The sequence below is a fragment of the Pelodiscus sinensis genome, chromosome 31 (assembly GCF_052426305.1).
Source record: "Pelodiscus sinensis isolate ZL-2025 chromosome 31, ASM5242630v1, whole genome shotgun sequence".
In the NCBI taxonomy this organism is placed as follows: Eukaryota; Metazoa; Chordata; order Testudines; family Trionychidae; genus Pelodiscus; species Pelodiscus sinensis.
Window position 1 is genome coordinate 9,615,256 of NC_143082.1, and position 15,609 is coordinate 9,630,864.

Here is a 15,609-nt window from a genome sequence, read left to right on the forward strand (position 1 = left end):
TGGTTTGATTGGAGCCAAATGCCATTTTGTTTGAAGGGACCCAGCTTAGTCTGTGTTTTCAGGCTTCTGAGCATGTTCCCCTCCCCCCCACTGACTTGCAACCCCCAGTTTATTCCTTTAAACTAACTAGGGCTGTGGAAGGTTAACTGGTGGCGGTGGAGCAGCTGTGGGCAGGGAATTACTTCAGGCCCTTGGGGCCCATTGAAGACTGAGGGTCCATTTGGGGAGGGGGGGAGCAGACAGGTGCTACTCCCACTGGGCTGGAGCAGCCACTGCTTTCCAGCCTGGCCACTTGGGGGTGGTGCTTCAGCCTAGCTGGGCTGGAAAACCCCCTCCCTTAACTGGTTAAACTTCATGTTCAACTGGTTCACCAATTTAACCAGGATTTTGCATCCCTAGTTGTAACCTGCCTGATCTCCCTTTGGGGGGAGGTTTGAACTATGCTGAGGCCACTTACAGGTAAACTGTTCCTTTTTCCTTCTCCCTCCCCCCACAGTGGCTCTATGTAGGGGGCTGCCTGTGTAACCCCCACCTGCTGGGTGTGGTGCACAGTCCCATAGAGTGGCACTTGGGCTATTACAGAGCGAATGAGTTTCCTCGGCTATGCTGCAGCAGGTCCAGTTCATTTCCGCCAGTCACCGATGTGCTGCACTGCATGTGGACCCTGGCGCAAAGTCGCAGGGTGCTGTCCCTGGGTGCATGAGGGTTATGTGTTTCATAGCATCTGTGTGCTGAGTTTGCTGAGCAGCAGGGCCTCCTTGTGTAGTGCTGCTGGGGTGGAGGCGGGGGAGAGCTGTATGTGTCTACAGCCCCCGAGGCCCTGCTATAAAAACATGGCAGGAATCAAGCAGCATCAGCAGTGTGGAAATCAACCCCTCTCAAAATGAGCTAGGGAAAGAATGAACTTGGGTGGTGCATAAACAAATGAACAAACAGGCTGAGGTGCAGCCATCCTCAAGCGCAAAGTCAGAGCAGGAGGCTCTCGCCTGGACGCCTTGGCGGAGCCCAGGTGCTCAGACTGAGGCCTTGGAGCCACAGGATGTACCTGTGAGGAAGAGTAGGAGCCCTTGGGGGCCTGGCCCACTGCAAGGTTCCCTAGGACACCGCACCTGGCAACCCAGGGGAAGGCAAGTAATCCGCTACAGGGCAGGGATAGTGTGGACAAGAGTCGCCCTGGAGGAAGCCGCAATATTCTCCTAGCTCTCAGCAAGTCGAGCTGGGAGAACAAGACCTCACTGCTCTGTGCTGCCCGGCCAGGGCTGATCTGTCTCTCTTCCCTGTGCAGGAGAGATCTGCCCCCTTAGCAGGAGACCCCCCCACATGTGGAGCATGGCAGGAGGCAAACAGTAGCCAGGCTGAGCTTTGCCTAGAGGGGCACAGGGTGGGGAAGGAGTAGAACGCACCACCGGAGCGAACAAGGCAAAGGGAGCAAGTGGTGAGATAAGGAGGGAATGCAGGCGGGCGCTGGACAGAGCTGCCCCACCATAGGACAGTTGGGGTGGCTGCCCCACACTCCTGTCATAGCTACCCCAACTGTCCTATGGATGGGAGGGATCCAGGGGATTATGGGATCCGAGCTCAGCAGCAGCAAGGGGCCTCATGCGCTGGCAGCAGGGGTTGCTCCATCCCCACCCTGCCATGCTACCCATTATAAGAGGAAGTTGCCTATGAAAGTTGGTGGGCTTAGGAAGTAGGCCTTACCGCTTAGGAAGTAGGCCTTGAACAAACAAAGACAAACTCCCTCCAAATATCTAGTGGAATTCACATCACAGAGCACAGCTGCGTATGCAGATACTGTTTAAAAAGTGTCACAGCCTGGCTTTAAAAGTGCCAGTTGGGTTTGCTGCCTGGGATTCAGGTCCGGTGGCTCAGTCATTCTCTGTAGCCCTGTGCTGGCCAGTCATACAAGTCAGTGGTGTTTGCCACTTAGTGAAAGCCAGTCAGCTACCTGCAATGGGTATTCTGCCATGTTCTGAGCTGTGGTCCCGAAGAGGCCGTGCTCATGAAGAATTTGTATTGTGTTGGACTTGAAAAATTTGGTAAGAGGTTTTAATAAGATTGTAAAAGGAGAATCACAAGTACAGGCAGTCCCCGGGTTACGTACAAGATAGGGACTATAGGTTTGTTCTTAAGTTGAATCTGTATGTAAGTCGGAACTGGCGTCCAGATTCAGCCACTGCTGAAACTGATCAGTTTCAACAGTGGCTGAATCTGGACACCAGTTCTGACTTACATACAGATTCAACTTAAGAACCCCAGGCATCCCCAAGTCAGCCGCTGCTGAAACTGATCAGCAGCTGATTCCAGGAAGCCCCGGGCAGGGGCTTCCTGTAGTCAGCCACTGGTCAGTTTCAGCAGCGGCTGACTTGGGGATGCCTGGGGCAGAGCAGCTGGGTTGGTCCAGTAGCGCCGCCACTGGACCAACCCAGAAGCACCCAAACTGCTCTGCCCCAGGTGTCCTGATTCAGCCGCTGCTGAAACTGACCAGCAGTGGCTGAATCAGGACGCCTGGGGCAGAGCAGCTGGGGTGCTGCCGGGTTGGTCCCGTAGTGCCCAGAGCGGCGTTACGGGACCAACCGGCAGCGCCCCAGCTGCTGTACCACAGGTGCCCGGAGCAAAGCCACGGAGCACGGGGGCAGCGGGACAGCCCAGACGCGCCGTGGCTGTCCTGCTGCCCTCGGGCTCGGCGGCTTTGCTCTGCTTTGCTCCCCGTCCCCCTGGTCTGCAGACCAGGGGGACGGGGAGCAAAGCGGCAGAACACGCGGGCAGCCCAGACGCGTCTGGGCTGTCCGCTGGGGCTTTGCTCTGCTTTGCTCCCCGTCCCCCTGGTCTGCAGACCAGGGGGACGGGGAGCAAGCAGAGCAAAGCCCCGGAGCACGCGGGCAGCGGACAGCCCAGACGCGTCTGGGCTGCCCGCTTCCTGCGTGTTCCGCCGCTTTGCTTCCTCTCCCTGGTCTGCTGGAGACCAGGGAGAGGGCCCCGTTCGTAAGTGCGGATCCGACATAAGTCGGATCCGCGTAACTCGGGGACTGCCTGTACTTGCAAGAATAAGATTTTAGACTATTATTACTAAAGCCCTGATTTTCAAACACCTGCCTGCTAATAACAAATACCACTTAATATATGCATTGCTTTCCATTTTAATTACAATAATGTTTAATAATAGTAGAAATTCTGGCCTGTTTAATTTTTAAATAGCTTTAAGTGAATGTTGGAATGATAAAATAAATTACCAGGTTTGTTACTGTTGTCATCACATGTGCAGTAACTCTAGGAAAGGTTTCAAGAGGTAAAGAGCTGTGTGCATGATAGTCTTGTAGAGTTGAAAATTCATAATTTTTCTCTTTCTCTGCTTTTACACTTTCAATCATTCTTATTAAAAACTGATAAAGAAATTCCCTTTTCCTTCCATGCTGACAGAGACAGGTTGGACTGGTCACCATCGCTGTAGCTTCCCAACTTTCTCAGACAGCTGTATTGCCCAAAGTGCAAAAGCAAATGCACAAAAAGCAATGTTTACACAAATCAATGGACCAGCACAAAAAGGGTTGCAATTCAAAAACAGCCTTCACTCAGTATCAAGGAACGAAGATTTTCATAGCATGCTACACATCCAGTCTCAGCTACTGGGCAGCTTACCCTATACAGTATAGTTCTGTTAGGATTAATGAAAAGCAGGAAAAAAAATAAATATGTATTTGTAGTTTTACATTGTTCATTTTTAATGTGAAGTAGATCTGTATTCTATTAGAAAAGCAGAAGATTTGAGAAGTTTCTAGGGGGAAGCTGGCCTCCAACCTCACCTATACCCCTGCTCCCTCCACTGAATTCCTGCCCCCACTACGGGAGGGGAAGAGGAGGAGCAGGAAGCAGAGCATGCATGTCCCTGCCCCCACCAGAGGGAGGGGAAGAGCATACACGCCTAGGGTTGCCAGGTGTCCGGATTTGAACCACACAGTCCAGTATTTGAGGGTTCTGTCTGGGGGAAAAAATTAAGGAAATACGGGACATTTTCTAATTAGGTAAGTTTTATTATTATCACGCTGCGTGAGCATGTCTACCAACCAGACAGTACACAACTACATGGGTGGGGCTGGTGCGGGAGGGAATCCCCGGGGCCGGACTCACTCGTGCTTCACAGGAACCGTGCACGGGATGGGTAGCACCCTGGGACTGACCTGGGCGCGCACAGATCCCACTCCCCGCCAGCGGATTCTCTCCCCCAGCTCCTCCCCCCCCCCCTGGCCAGCCCCACTCCCCCTGAACTTCTCCTGGCCAGCCCCATTTCCTGTCAGCTGGTCCCCCCTCCCACCCAATCTCCCCTGGCCAGCCCCGCTCCTCTGACCATCCCTGCTTCCTGTCAGCTGGTTCTCCCCCCCCCCCCCCCCAATTTCCCCTGGCCAGTTCTGCTCCCCCCGGCCCCTCCCAGCCAGACCTGCTTCCTGCCGGCCGGTCCCCCACCTATCTCACCCAGCCAGCCTCGTTGCCCCCGACTCCTCCCCCGTGCCAGCCCCGCTTCCCACCAGCTAGTTCTCCCCCCGCCCATCCTCCCGGCCAGCCCCACTCCCCTCCTGGCCAGTGTCTCATTCCCCCCCATCCCATCTGAGATCAATTGTGTCCGGGTTTTTTTTGAAGCCACCTGGTAACCCTATTGTAAAAAGAGCTATTGACTGAACTAGAGAAACCACCCTGTCGCGAGAATCATAGGTCCGATGATGCATACCCAAGGGGGGAAGGACAGAACCAGGTGGACCATTTTAGCAAATAAAAGATATTTATAAGATTTTTATTAGACCGTGTTAATAATGAATTTACAATATTCTACGATTTCTAGTTAAACATGTCAGAAATATAAGGATGGGAATGTCAAGGGGAATAGTCTCTATTCTAAAAATATCCAGCTACGCTAATTAATAACAATAACTACAAACTCTATGTACTACCAAAAACAACTACAACACTAAGCTTATACAACAAAGAAAATCAAATCATACATACCAACTTACACAGCGCAGAGAAGATTTCAAAGACATCGGTTCGGTTGCGAAGGCCTTGGTTACGCCTGAGAGACATGGGAGGTGGCTGGTCAGTTGATCAGGCCGGCAGCACTTTGAAGTATATGGAAAGGCACAGACATGGTGGTACGTGTGTTGCAAAGACCTCCTCGAGCGAACTGTGCGATGGGTATTTATCCCCAAGTCTGCACATTGCTTTCCCGCACTTGCATGTTACCATATACGGCCCAATGGTCACCAAGTAGGGGGGTCTGTGTTGTAGGGGTTGGGCCGAAACTGAGCAGGTTTCATGGGACCAGGTAAGCCCTGCAGTTCTCATGCCAACGGTGATGGGTGGGAGAGTCTGAGGCTATTTCCCCTTTTCACACCTTCCTTTTTTCTAAAGGCAATGGTATGCAGGAAGGGTGCGGCCAGTTTCTCCCAAAGAGTACTGCAGCCCACTATAGCAACAGCGGCCTGGCCAAACTTTTTTACTGGGGGGGCAGTTTTTTCTCATCTCCCCCAGCCAGCCTCGCTGCCCCCGACCCCTCCCCCCTACCAGCCCCGCTTCCCACCAGCCCCAGTTCTCCCCCTCCCCAATCCTCCCAGCCAGCCCCACTCCCCTCCTAGCCTGTGTCTCACCCCCCTCCCCCATCCCATCTGAGATCAATTGTGTCTGGTATTTTTTTGAAGCCACCTGGTAACCCTATTGTCAAAAGATCTATTGACTGAACTAGAGAAACCACCCCATAAAGAGTAGTAACTTCCCAGGGCATTCTCACAATAATTGGTGGCAGCAGGTAGGGTTACCAAGTGTCTGGTATTGAACCTGACACTCCAGTATTTTCACCTCCTGTCCGGTAAAAATTTTCAGAAAAATCCGAACACCTAAAATATCCGGGATTGTCTGATTTTTTTCCCAGCCAGGAGGCAAAAATCCCGGCTGCTTACCGGGTTCTGCAGGGGAGCTGTCCGGCCCCGCGCAGGGAGCCATGATGGCAGGCAGCTGCCAGCAGCCTGTTACAGCCAAAAAGCCTGAAAAGCAAAGCGTTTCTTAAAGGGACCACCCTGTTTTTGTTTCTTAACAATTGTCGGGGTCCTTTTTCCTTTTTTTTTTTTCCTCAACAGAATTTTTTCCTGGTGGTTTTGTGTGTGTGTGTGTGTGTGTGTGTGTGTGTGAGGGGGGGGGTGTTTGGTATTTTTTGTTAAACCATCTGGCAACCCTATACACGTACCAGTATCCCTGGAGCAGCAGGGAGAAAAGAGGCTGCACGGCCTAAGTCTCCCTAACCCCAGGAACAGTCAGGAGGGAGGAACCGGCCCAAGCCTCCGTGGCCCCAGAGCCGTGGGAAGGGAGGTGGCCACGAGGCAGAGTCTGCCCAAACCTCCCCACCCCCATGAACAGTGAGGAGGGAGGAGGCCATATGTATGTCTACCATGCCAATGTGACAGGTAATGCCAGTAAAGGTAACATTTCATTCTGCACTTCTTGTGTGTGCGTGCACACGCACGTGCATGCGTGTCAAAGTCATAGTTTGTCTAGGGCATCAAACACCCGTCGGCCAGGCCTGGCTCCCGCTAAGAGCACAGCTGCACAGCATGGAGCAGCAGGGTAATCACTCCGCTGTCCTGAACTTCGTGAAGCAGGAACCCCATGCCCTGAATATTGCGGAGCATGAGCACCATGAGCCCATTTAACTTCCCGCTCCTGCCTTGGACCCTGCTCCAAAAATCCCCCAATATACAACCTGAGCTCCAGTTTTCAGCAGGGCTCGCCCCCTAGTGGCAAGGCCATGGCATTGAAGGAAAGAAGTGGGTATGGTGTGACATTTTTAATAGAAAAATGTTCACACCCAAAAACGGTGGTTTTCATGGGAAAATGTAACTTTAACAGCGCCGTCCAACAGGAGATTTTAAAACTAAATCAACTGGCCTTCGATCTGCTGTGCAATCAGACGAGGGACGAGGTGGGGGAGGTAATATCTATTATAGGACCAACTTCTCTTGGTAGGAGAGAGTTATTACTTCACTCGGGTGAGCTGCTCCAAACAGCTTCACAAATCTAATCACAGAAACATAGGGCTGGAGGCAGGGGTGACACATGGGCCCAAATGCCACGGGCAGGAGAAGCATAGGGCCAGCCAGCAGCCAGTGGGGACAGAGTCTCAGGATGTCTAGATCTAGCTCCTGCCCCCCAAAACCAGCAGAGATGGGGGAAGGAGAGCAATGCAGCCCCCGCTCGCTTCGCTCTGCTCTCCTGGCCTGTCATTCCGGGGCAGGAGCGGGATCCACCCTGCACTCACCACCGGGAAACAGAGTGATGCAGCTGGGGGAGCAGAGCAAGCTGAGGCCATATTGCTTCACTTCCCCCACTGCTGTCAGTGAGTGGAGGGGCACTAGTCCCTTGGGCTGAATTGCTCAGGGGGAGGGGAGCTGGGGGATGAGGTGGGGGTAGAGCAAGGGCAGGGAGGTGATGGAGCAGGGGTGGAGAGAAGCAGGGCCTGGTGGAGGGGAGTTCTCACTGCCATTCCCCACGCTGGGGGGCAGTGGTCTCATGGCCAGTGCTCCCCCAATGTCCCCTCTCACCAGTTGCCACAGCTGGAAGGAACCTCAAGAGGTCATCTAGCCCTTCCCCAACACTGAGACAGGATTAAATACACCTAAGCCATCCCTGACAGGTGATTGTCTTCTAGCCTGTTCTTTAAAACCCTCCAATGACATTTTCCTAGGTAACCTGTCCCAGGGTCAGTTTTTCCAGCCTCAGGGTTTCCCACATTGTAGACTAAGGCCACCTCTACACTACACTACTACTGGTGGAAAGCCATCCACCAGTCAGTTTAGTGGGTCTAGTGAAAACCTGCCATATCAATCACAGATCATTCTCCCGTTGACTTTGTTATGCTATCCCAAATGAGAAAAGTAAGGGAAGTAATTCCATTTAAAGGTACATCGACTCCAGCGATGTTATTCACATCACTGGAGTTGCATAGCTTAAGTCCATTATATTTTATCTTGCCTTTAGTAGACATGGAGAACCATTGATCATCATCCTCTTTAATACCCTTTTACGTATCTCAGAGGGGTCGCTGTATTAGTCTGTAACTTTAGAAACGATGAGAAGTCCTGTTTTGTTAGTCTGTAAGGTGCCAAAGAACAACTTGTTGCTTTTACATATCCAAAGACTTATTGGGTCCCCCTTAGGGTTTCCAGGTGTCTGGTTTTCACCCAGACAGTCCGGTATTTGTGGCATCTGTCCAGAAAAAACTCAGAAAATACCGGACATGTAAAATGTCCCGTATTTTCTGTTTCTCTTGGATAGAAGGCTGGTGGGGACATTATTCCCCTGCCACATTTGGCAGAGGGGAACAGGGAATTTTTTTTTCCTCAAAAACTTTGGTGTCCTCCCCCTCCCCCCGTTTTTTTTTTTTTTTTATCTCTTTTTTTTTTTCTTCCTCAAATTTTTTTCCTGCCATGTTTGGTATTTTTTGTGAAAATATCTGGCAACTCTAGTCCCCTTTGGTGCTCCCTTTGCCTTTGTTTCATACCTTTCCTCCAACGATTTAAAAATTCTTCAGATTCCAGTGACGTGATTGGACTGGTTCTCTCCAAGCGGTACAGAAGCATTAGTGTCCCATTCTCCAGAAGGGTAGACATAGAGGCTACGTCTACACTGGCCCCTTTTCCGGAAGGGGCATGGTAATTTTTGAGATCGTAATAGGGAAATCCGCGGGGGATTTAAATATCCCCCGCGGCATTTAAATAAAAATGTCCGCCGCTTTTTTCCAGCTTTTAGAAAAGCCGGAAAAGAGCATCTACACTGGCCAGATCCTCCGGAAAAAAGCCCTTTTCCGGAGGATCTCTTATTCCTAGTAGGTATATCTCTTCAAAGTAGGAATAAGAGATCCTCCGGAAAAGGGCTTTTTTCCGGAGGATCTGGCCAGTGTAGACGCTCTTTTCCGGCTTTTCTAAAAGCCGGAAAAAAGCGGCGGACATTTTTATTTAAATGCCGCGGGGGATATTTAAATCCCCCGCGGATTTCCCTATTACGATCTCAAAAATTACCATGCCCCTTCCGGAAAAGGGGCCAATGTAGACGAGCCCAGAGTGTTTTTACCCCAAAGATCTCATGAGATAGTCCTATGCTGAACTGCCTGGCACCGTGCTCTAATCACTGAACTAACACCCCCACCATGTGGTAGAAAAAAATTTCTTGATGATTAATTCGATTTGAGCAGAATCCTAGTTCCACATTTAAACATCATTCTTCTTGAAAGTCCTTAGCACTTCTTTATCATTCACATTTTTAAATTACTGGAGCAGCAAGCGTCATGGAGTGAGATTGAATATATTTAAATCCAGTGATGCAAAAAGAGGAAGATTACCATGCACAGAGCAGCAGGCCCCTGTAATTTTATTGTGACACAAAACTGTCAGATTTCTTTTCTCTAGCTTTAGGTTTTATTGAATTGCAATGTGTATCAGAGTCAAAATCACCACAGCAGAGAGCAAATCTCTTTATGTCAAGGCCACTTCTTTGTTCATAGCATTTGTCTAATTCTTGAGATACAAAGCCTTTGGAAGGTCAAATCAAGGTCAGAAACCAACCAGGATAACCAATTTCACTTGTGTTAGGCTGGCAATTGCAAAACAAATGCATGATTAGCTGTTTTAAAGTAGCAATTTTTAAAAATTCTACCAATATTTGTTTCCTTGTCCTCCACTATCAGCATCCATCTGTTGTCTTGTACTTAAATTGGAAGCGTTTTAGAGCAGGAACTGTTTTTCTATTTTGTACAATGCTTAGCACAGCGGGGTTCATGACTAACGCTCCTAGGCACTATTGCAGTACACTAAATACTAATATTAATTGTACTGCTGTGGTTCCTAGGAGTTCTAGTCTTGGGCCAAGACATCATAGTGCTAGGTGCTATACAAACCGAGGACAAAAAGATAGCCTTTACCACAGAGCTTCCAAGCTGGGAAGTTGGCAGATCTACGTCACAATCATCTTGGTAGGTGTTAATAACCACTGGGTGGACTAATTCATCTGGATCCTGAGTACATGAGGCACCTTATGGATACGGTTTACTGGCAGCTGTCTAGAATCAGCAAATACAAGTAGTAGAAAGGCTTATTATTTATACTGTGGTAGCACAGAGGAGTCCCAGTCATTGATTTTAAGGTCTGATGGATCACTATGACCATTTGTTCTGACCACCTAGCACAGGTCAGAGAGAACCTCACCCAGAGATTCCTGCATGAAACCCATCACTACTGGCTATGCTACAGCTGGATCTTCCAGAAAGATACTTAGTCATCATTTAAACGCTACAGGGGATGAAGACTCCACCATGAGCCCAAGTGAGTTGCTCCAATGGTTAATAAGTCTCAGTACTACAAAACTGACCTTATTTCTAGTCTGAATCTGTCTAATTTCAGCTCTTGTTCTGCCTGTCAGCTTCATGGAAGAGCATTCTGCAATAGGAAATCCCCTCCTTGTGTAGATACTTATAGCCTTCTTTTCAATGGTGACTAGTCCCTCATCCCACTGTGCAAGGCCAGTGGTTCTCAACCAGGGGTACATGTATCCTTGGGGGTACCCAGAGGTCTTCCAGAGGGCACATAACTCATCTAGCTATGTGCGTAGTTATACAACAGGCTGTACAAAAAGCACCAGCACAGTCAGTACAAACTAACAATTCATACAAGGACTTGTTTATACAAGTCGGCAATTTGCCGGTACAGGTTGGACGTCCCTGGTCCGGCACCCTCGGGACCTGACTGGTCCTGGATGAGGCATTTTTCTGGACCAGGAAAGGTCATTTCAGGCCCCCTGCTGTTGGTCTCCCCTTACTGACTCCCCCACACACAATGGGCTTCCTGGCTCCCCCTGCAGCCCAGATGAGCCACATGCCAGCTCCTGGTTTCCCCCTCGCAGCCCAGCTCAGCCATGCGTCATCTCCCAGCCCACATCCTCCTGCAGCATGCCAGGACTCTCTGATCCTGGAACATCCATGGTCATGCTAGACCACAGATGTTGCCAGACCAGAGAATCTTGGATTTTAGAGGTGCAACCTATCCTAGTGTGCTGTGACACTTTCATATTTGTCTAATTTTATAAGAAAGTCATTTTTCAAGGGAGGTGAAATGTGGGGTATGCAAGATAAATCAGATTCCTGCAAGGAGACAAAGGCCTAGAAAGGTGACAATCACTGTGCTAGACAACTCAGCACAGTACTCAGATTGTCTTACATGGAACAATGGATGAATTTAGCATCGTCTTCTGCGCGGTCCTTATGCACAGAATGTCCTTCCTGAACTCATCATGAAAGCCCACTCTGCTTTCCTTCAAATCCTTCCTCCAGCTGCTCCCGTTTGGCAGAGCAGGGGCCCCAGCGCAAAGCCACACACCTGACTATGTGATCTCACTCACATACACCCTTGGTCTTTTCCACAGAATGTGACCTCTTTGAGGCAGGGACCTCAGTGCACAGCCAGGGTGCTAAGAGATAAATCACACATCACGCAGCAACACAGAACCACATTTTCAGGGGGGTTGCCCTTTGCTAACAGTTGAAGAGGGTTGGTGGCCACTTCCGCCATTGTGATCACCAGCTTGTTTCATGCCAAGAGGGAATGGTGCCCCAACAGCCGGTCCTACACATGCAATTTGGTGTTCCAAACCCAGAGCCACACAGCGGACATGTAGGAAAGAGGGCTGAACACCACAGAGCCACCAGCTAGACTCCAGCATTGTGGGGAAAAACTATGGCCAAAGCTTTCAAAGGGGGCATCTAATATCAGGTATCTAGCTCCGGATCTGGGCGCCTTGAATATTCAGAGACATTGGGCTCCTGCTGATTTCAGCAATTCTGAAAAATCAGAGTGTTATTCAGGTACCTAAATAGGGATGAGCAGGTTCTTTCAAGGCACCCAAATGGGAAGAGATTGGCCATCCCCTGGTCAAATTCTAATAACATTCAAAATGCTGGACCCTCCCTGGCTTCAGTTGGGCAAGATGTGGGGTGCTCAGCAACCCCTTTGCAATGTGGGTGCTGTGATTACAGCTGTAATGTCCCAAGACATGACCCCAGCTGAGTCAATGCCTCACATGCACCAGGCCTTGGCTTTTCGTATCTCACGACAGCTACCTAGAAAATAATTTAATTAAAAAATTAAGCGGGGAGCTCAATGAAAATGAGAGAGTGCATCTAATTCAGCTAACTTCTGAGGTGCTATACTTGATTCATGCCCGTATAAGTGTGATCAGAATCAAGCCCAATACTTTAACCTCTACTGAAAGACAGAGCTCGTGTCACTCTTTTCTGGGCTGTTGAACACTCATTGGGCTTGTTTGCTGAGTGCCCAGTGGAGCAGATTTGTCAGGCACTGCTCCACTGCTTGGAGACAGCCATTACTGAAGGTAATGAAGCCTGACATCGGTGTGTTTGTTTAGGAGGCCCTATATCTCCTTCTATAGAAATTTCAATCTGGTTGGGATCCGAACAAATAACATTTATGGGTCAGGGAAGATCAGTATGAACAATTTCATTGCGATTACTGCAGCTTACAGACTGAAAATGGAATGTCGGTATTTAGATGCGTCTCAGGGAGACGTGGGGAAGATGCTCCATGCACAGCCTGCATAGAAAGGGTAGTAATAAGCCTGCAGACAGTAGTTGGGGAACTTCACATTTTCCATGGAAGCTTTAAACAAAGCTACAGAAGATATGAGCAGAGCCAGCAGAAAGGAACTAATTTACATCATATGGCCCACGCTGCAGGAATTAAATGCTTTTCACTCTGAAAATGGAGACGGTCTAAATGCCATGGGGGGGGGGGCATGCCCATCATCACTCTGAGATGCCATAGTAAATGAGCTCATGCTGCAAGCAAGTAGACATTTTCTCCTACTCACCCTGCAAACCAATGCCAGGATCAAAGAGTCAAGCTGAGCTTCTGTCCTCATGCATTGCCTGTAATAACTGCTCTGAGGGTCAATTTAAATGACACATGCACTTAGCTGGCACAGTAGTTACTGATTAAGTTTATGAGCAATCAGAACATAAGAACGGCCATGCTGGGTCAGATCAATGGTCCATCTAGCCCAGCATTTGGTCTTCCCTCAGGGCCAACACCACATACTTCAGAGAGAATGAACAAGTGCTACATCCCTTGTCACCCATTCCCAGCTTTTCGCAAATAGAGGTAAGGGCTGTCCTTAGAGGAGCGCAGGACTTGGGGAATCCCACTTGCCAGTGACCCAGGAGTGGGGCCCAAGGCAAACACACACCCCTGCCAGAGGCTCCACCCCGGCTCCCATCGGCTGCGTCTAGATTGGCATGATTTTCCGGAAATGCTTTTAACAGAAAAGTTTTCCGTTAAAAGCATTTTCGGAACAGAGCGTCTAGACTGGCACGGACGCTTTTCCGCAAAAGCACTTTTTGCAGAAAAGCGTCCGTGCCAATCTAGACGCGCTTTTCCACAAAAAAGCCCCGATCATGAAAATGGCGATTGGGGCTTTTTTGTGCAAAACAAATCTGAGCTGTCTACACTGGCCCTTTTGCGCAAATGCTTTGCGCAAAAGGGACTTTTGCCTGAACGGGAGCAGAATAGTATTTCCACAAGAAGCACTGATTTCTTACAGTAGGAAGTCAGTGCTTTTGCAGAAATTTAAGCGGCCAGTGTAGACAGCTGGCAAGTTTTTCTGGAAAAGCGGCTGATTTTCCAGAAAAACTGGCCAGTCTAGACACAGCCATCCTGTTCCTTCCCCCGTGACCCACCTCTTCCCCAATCCTCTGAGCAATGCAAGCTGGGGGGATATCTGGGAGAGGAGGCCTGACATGGGGCAGCAACAGCTGTCAGCCCCCCACACTTACTGCAGCAGTGGGACCCAGGGGGCCTGGCAGCCTGCTCTGCTCCATGTCCCCCCTCCCCCGCTGTGCTCTGCTTCTCTGCAGTGGCAGGAAGAGCCGGGGTGCAGTGAAGCTGAGCACAGTGGGCTGGGAGAAGTCAGCAGAGCAAAGTTGGTCAGTCATTCTGACTCTCATCATCATGATGAGAGTGGGGGTGGCAACGCCTGGTGCTGCCTGGCACCAGGCCCCTCCCACAGGTAATCTCCCAGATGCCCTGAGACCATCCGTAGTATAAGTGGCCACTATGGGTCCTCCTACCCATCCTATGGATGGGATGACTCAATGTCAGAGCATGGTTTTGCATCCCTGCCCATCCTCATTAATAACCATTAATGAGCCCATCTAGTTTTTTAAACCCTGTTATAGTTTTGGCCTTCACAAAATCTCTGGTAAAGCATTCGTCTGGCTGACTGTTATATGAAGAAATACTTCCTTTTGTTTGTTTTAAACCTGCTGCCAATAATTTCATTCGGTGACCCCTAGTTCTTGTATTGTGCAAAGGATTAACACTTCCGTATTTACTTTCTCCATACCAGTCATGGATTTATAGCAGTTTGTCATATCCCCTCATTCATCTCTTTTTCATGCTGAAAAGTCCAAGCCTTATTAGTCTCTTCTGATATGAGAGCAGTTTCACACCAATAATCATTTTGTTGCCCTTTTCTGCACCTTTCCCAATTGCTATATCTCTTTTGCGATGGAGCACATCTGCACACAGTATTCACAATGTGGCTGTAGAAGAGATTTATATAGAGCAGGGGTGGGCAATATTTTTTTTGTCATGGGGCACTTCAAAAATTTCTGAAGTGGCCCCAGGCTGCTCCGGAAGCGGCAGGGCCAGGATGCTTCTGGGTTCCCCACCCCACCTCCAGATCATGACTGCTGTGGGGGTGGGAGAGCACCTCTTCCCTTTAGATGCCCATGCCCCTGGCTGGGAGGAGACTTCTCACACTCCCCCACCCCCAGGCCAATCAGAAACTGGGGGTGGGGGAGCACGCAGTCTCCTCCCACCCTGCCAGGAGAGTGTGGCACTTCTAAGTGCTACATCCTCCTCACAGTGCAGGACCAGGGCAAAGGAAACTTCGTGCACTCCCCTCCCCAGGCCCTGATTGGCCTAGGAGCAGGGGAACCGCAGGGCCTCTGCAGGCAGGATCCACCCTCTTGGAGGCCCTTTTGCCAACCCCTGATATAAAGGCCATATACTGATTCTGTTAATGCTGCATTTATTTGGTCAATATATAGCATCTCGCGCAACAGCTCCTTATCCATGACTAGGGCTCCTGGACACTATGCTAAAACCAATAAATAAGTGATGGCACAGAATAGACCCAAACTCTCCATCCTGTAGCTGGAGAGGCTCCGCGGAGTTAAGAGGAGCAAAATGTAGAAAACCTCATTTTTGTCACTGTGATCACAGCGCTGATTTCACTACAGACATGGTCAGCTAAAGAGGGGCCATTTTTAGCCAGTTGTGTTTCAGAGCAAAAGCATGTGCTGGTACTGGAGTGCCCAGCCGGCCAGGCAGCATAGTCCAAGCAGGGCACCCCATAGCTTGTGAACATACACCCCTCCCTGCTTGGCTGCACTCTCAACCGTCCCAGCATGCACTGCTCCACGCTTAGCCCTGTTCCCAGCATGCACTGCTCCATGCTTAGCCCTGTTCCCAGCATGCACTGCTCCTCCACTTCAACTGCTGCCCC